Here is a 5,612-nt window from a genome sequence, read left to right on the forward strand (position 1 = left end):
ACGTCTTTATACAGCTAGCACATGGTTAGAAAAATGAGTGATTGGAACTGATTCTCCCCACACTGGCTTGATTCCCCCACCCCATGCAACAGGCTTTTCTGAAGCTTCCAAATGTTTATAGGGTCAATTAACAAGCTGGAGGGGAACACTAGCAGCTGCCATTGAAATAGAAGCATCCGGGACTTGAGAATCTGATGGCTGAAGATACAGAGACGCTTGCAAAGTCTGCAGCCAGCCCGTCTGCCTTGCTCTGACGCAGCCCAAACAGTCTTGCAAAGGTTTCTACAATTAGGTCACAGCCTGGCAAAAGTCAAGGGAGTCTGGAAGAGTCCTATGAGGCTTTTTACACCCCCACCCCCACCCCTTTGTTGCAAATCAATTGGACCAAGCAGCTGATGCAAGCTTTGGACCAAATTACATGTTTCAATAAGTCATAGTTTTAAATTGTAGTTGTTTGGAGCAATTCAGACTTGTGACTTGAGGCGCTTTTGAAAGTCTCACTAGGAGCGAGGCTGGGGAAGTAACTAGCTGTTATTGTTCTCCAAAGACAGGATTCACTGGTTTCTAGCTGAAGGTACCACACAGGGCAGCCCAGAAGCGCAAAACAGTCTTCCCGAGTGACCTCCCAGGATCATCAAATACTCAATAAACCAAGATGCAAGCACCTCCCAAGAATGGTCCATGTAAGAGACATGTCCTCGTTAGAGTGACTATTGCTGTGAAGAAACACCAAGACCAAAGCACCTTGGAGAGGAAAGGGTTTCTTTGACTTACACTTCCACATTGTAGTTCATCACTGAGGGCAATCAGGACAGGAAGTCAGACAGGGCAGGCACCTGGAGGCAGGAGCTGATGAAGGGGTGCTGCTTCCTGGCTTTCTTCTCATGACTTGCTCAGCCTGCTCGCTCTCTCTCTTTCCCTCTCTCTCTCCCTCTCTCAATGATCTTATTTCTCCAATTAACATTTAAAGGACAGTTTTAAGTTTTCTTTAATTAATTTTCCACTCCATATTTTATTCCCCCCCCCCTACTGCTCCACATCCCATACCTCTTCCCCACCCACCCTGTCTCCAGGTGGATGTCCCCACCCCCCATGCCACCTGACCTCTACACTCCCTAAGGCCTCCAGTCTCTTGAGGGTTAGGTGCATCATTTCTGAATGAACACAGACCCAGCAGTCCTCTGCTGTATGTGTGTTGGTGGCCTCATCAACTGGTGTATTCAGCCTGCTTTCTTATAGTCCTCAGGACCACCAGTCCAAGGTTGGCACCACCCACCATAGGCTGGCCCCTCCCCCACCAATCACCAACTAAGAAAATGACCTCCATCTGGATATCATGGAGCCATTGTCTCAGTTGAGTTCTCCTCTTTCAGGTGATTCTAGTTTTGTGTCATTGCTATAAAACTAGCCTGGGACAACATGTGTGGAGGATTTAGGAATCTTGTTCATACAGTCACCTTGATTCTGTGGAGACATCACGCGAAGGCCTTCATTTCCATCTGAACTTTATACTGAGAACCAGATAATGTGCCCAAGGAGGTTCTGAACAAAACAAAATGCTAAAGGACCACCGCTGTCAGAGGATTCTCTCCCAGTGTTAACTCCCTGAGAAAGAGGGTTTATCTTTCGGAGTGGGGCATTGGAACTGAACTTGGCTGTGCAGGTAAACTGGTGAGGACCTGGCTAAAGCCCGGTGACTCTGCCAGCTTGTGACGTCTCAGCCTTTTACTTGGCTATATTTTCAGAAGAGAAGACAGCCAGTGGGAGTAAGTTCCTTACATTAAATATATACTCACAGTTAACAGCAGCAAAGCACTTAAGTTGGCAGCAGACCAATTATTAATGAAATGAATGGCCTTTTATAAATCCTTCTGCAGCCCCAGGACAGCTGATAGCTTTATGGTCCATGCATTAGGGAGCTTGGGTCCTCTCTGGTTATAGCTATTCACAGTTGCTGCAATTGCAGGCTTCTTGCACCCTAAACTGCTGTGCAGTGGGTGTGCTGTTCTAGGCTGTCATGGAGGTGAAGGAGGGTTTTCTAATGCTCTTCCTGGCTCTTTGATTTTGGGAAAGTTCCTTGAGTATCCTTGCGTTGTGTGCATAGAGCCTGGCATTCTACACTAACTGGCCCAGATCCCTTTCCCCCTTGGACTGCAGAACCTCGGCACCCCCTTCTTACATTTAGCCCAGTTGGTTTGAGGAAGGGCTCTAGTCTTAGCTCAAGGACCACACATGTGACCCACACCTGACCCATGCCAGAACATTGCCTCTCTGTGGTTTCAAGGATGGGCTCAGATCTAGTCCCCTCATGCCATAGAAAACAGTGGCTGTTGTGGGGGAGGGAGCAGAGCTAACCCATTTTTGTGCTGACAGCTTTGCCCATGTCTGAGAAGGTTTGTAAGTTAGGAACTTTGGAACTTAAATTTTTGTGATTATCTTAAAAAAAAAAAACCTGGAAGTGTGAAAAAGAAACTCACAGCATTCATAAGACAAGGTACAGAAGTGGAGCTTTCACTCTTGGTGGGCAGAGAAACAAGAATTCCACGAAGAACTCCTCAGACCCGTGTTAGTCAACAAATATACTTAGTGACATATCACACAACACACACACACACACACACACACATACATACACACCACACATGCACAAATACACACACACACACACAGAGGGAGATAGAGTGTGTGAGGTTAGTTTTCAGTCCTTTTACTGCCTCTTGACAGTGGGTAGGAAGGACTTAGAGTCCAGGCTTTTTCTACCTCTGGCTCTACCTTGCATCTCTGCATTCTTGTGGGGTCTTCCCATCCTGACAGCAGGTGGCAGGGAGAGCATGGAGTGCAATGCTGAGGTCTGAGGGAAGGTTAGGAAAGGTGCGCTCCAGCTCTTCCAGAACTTAATAGCTTAGCTCTGCCAGTGCAAGGGAGGCTGGGAAATGTAGTCCAGCTGGGTGCTTAAGCTGAGAAGGGGAAACTGTGAGGGGACAGCAGTTAGCTCACTCTACCAAGCCCCAGAAACACATTTATAAGCTGCTGGTCACGATGAGAACAGGTTTTTATTCCATGGGTATGGCTACTACAGGTGACCCAAGGAACAAATGAAAATAAAAACTCAAAGTCACCATTTCTTAGGCTTTCTGGCTCCATGGAATTGGACATATCAAGATGTGACAGGTTTTTAAAAAAACACTTATTTTTACGTGTGTGTGTGTGTGTGTCTCACTGCACACATGAATGATAACTTGCAGCAGTTGGTTCTCTCTTACAGTGTGGGTCTTGGGTATCAAACTCTGGTCTTCAGGTTTTGTGGCAAGCATATATGTGTGTGCAGAGCCATCTCACTGGCCTGTAACAATTTTTTTGCTTCTCCCTTACTACCACCTCCATCTTAGGTAACTTACTTGGTGTTAGGTAGCTGAGTCATAGGGACCATGCAGTCCAGTTACCACTAGGCTTTCCTGTGACACACACACTCTCTTGTTTACAGCTGTCTCGAAACCTTGTCCCCAGCAGAGCAGGACTTCCTCAAGCATCAAACCCTTGCAAGGCTCCGCTCCAGCTCTATGGGTGACATTATGTGTGTTCATGAGAAAATCATTTCAAGGGCTACAAATGAGTCCTTTAGTAATCCCCAGGAGTCATAATGTCTGTGACATAATGAACCTTCCTAAATTACAACCTACACTAATTACATCACTTACTGCTGCATTCCAGACCCTGAAACAATTTGCTTAAAGTGATAGTTACCTCTAATGAAAAGATATATAACGGAAAATGTCAGCAACCTTTTAAGTCCTTGGTGACTTATCATGAGGACTGTCTAGTGCAAAGTGCCCGTGGAGTGACATCTGCGGGGACCACTTCCTCCTAAATCAGGTGAGGATTTTATGACCTCAGGGACACAGAGAGAATTTCTCAGGAATGGAAGAAGATTAGGTAAGGGCTGGCTGTACCTTGGCCCCTGGACTTCCCAGCATCTTGACTAGGAATCTCCATGGTTATCAGCTGTTTGCCATGCAGGGCAGGGTGACATGTGTCACCTGGGGTCTGCCAGGCAGAGGTAGTGAGCCTGGGGTCTCACTGCAGGGAAAGGTCCCCCCTCCCACCCCATGAACAGATGTCACGGCCCTTTCACTAAAGTTGGAAGGAATGCTCTGGTCCTGGGGCTGAGGGACACCTGGCAATATCAGAGTCATCCATGGGGCCTTGAAAAGGCGCTGTCTGCACATGTGGGGAACATTGGGAGTGACACAGTGAGCCCCATTGCCACCTCAGCCCAAAGGCATAAAGGAAAGGAATACTTCTAGAGGTGAGGAGAGACCAGTGGGGGAGGGGAGGTTGACCTTGAAGCTGAAACATTGACCCTTGTGCTGAGGTTCCTAGTCCCTCCTTAGTATCCCATGGGCAGAAGACAAAAGAACAAATATCTCTTTTCTTCTTCTTCTTCTTCTTCTTCTTCTTCTTCTTCTTCTTCTTCTTCTTCTTCTTCTCCTTCTTCTTCTTCCCCTTCCCCATCCTCCTCCTCTTCCTCTTCTTCTTCATCTCCTGCTCCTTCCTTTTCCTCCTCTTCCTTCTCTTCCTCCTTCTATTCCTCATCTCCTCCCTCTCTGCTCCCCATGATTCTCATGTTTCCTTATGGCTTGAATTTCCTGATAACCATTTGTGCTGGGAGATCTGAAGGGGGAATGGAGAGGGCCTGTGGGTTGATTCTAACCTTGAGATCAACTTCCCAGGTCAGAGAGCAGGAGTGGAGGGTGGGGAGCAGGTGGGGTGAGTACACAGATGACCCCCATACCATCTTTCATCTCGGGGAGCCATCTTCTCATCTTACACTCCTCTGCATCCTCCTTTGTCCTTCTTGGTCCTTGAGCAATCATTCTCATTCTCTGGCCAGGCCAGGGCCAGCCCTATGTGGGCTCCAGCAAGGCCAGTTTTCACTGGTCTGAGGTCCTGCAGCCTGGACATATACTGTAACCCTTGACTTTGGTTTAGAGTGACCAACTGAGACATCTGATGACTTCATGTCTGTGGTTCCCATCTCAGAAGGCAACACAAACTCGAGGCTTTCTCTATGTAAGGTTTTTTTTTGTTGTTGTTTATTTTTTTCAATCTGAAGAGATACTCTCATGCAAATGAGGAAGATCCCACCAGAAAAAGATGAAAACCACAGCCACTAGGGGTGGGGAGGATTTGGAACTGAGAGGGAACTATTTATTTCTTGAACACTGAAGCCCGCATGGGTAGGGAACAGTTTCATGGAAGTACCCAGGGTACTGCCTGGCAAGTTGAGAAACTGTTGGGATGTAAGTTGTAGGGCATAAAAACTAGTTCACTGGGGGTTGGGTTTCTTGGTAAAATCTACCTTGCTACTGTTACTCATTGGGAAAGATCAGCAGGCAGCTTAAATTTAAAACCATTTATATGTCTTCAGGCTTGAATAGCTTTACATACATTAGGTGAATTTTAGAAAATTGTTTACATTGGCTGGCTACGGTGGCATATACTTTTAATCCCAGTACCCAGGAGGCAGAGGCAGAGGCAGAGGCAGAGGCAGAGGCAGAGGCAGAGGCAGAGGCAGAGGCAGAGGCAGAGGCAGAGGCAGAGGCAGAGGCAGA

The sequence above is a fragment of the Mus caroli genome, chromosome 8, assembly GCF_900094665.2.
Source record: "Mus caroli chromosome 8, CAROLI_EIJ_v1.1, whole genome shotgun sequence".
NCBI lineage: Eukaryota > Metazoa > Chordata > Mammalia > Rodentia > Muridae > Mus > Mus caroli.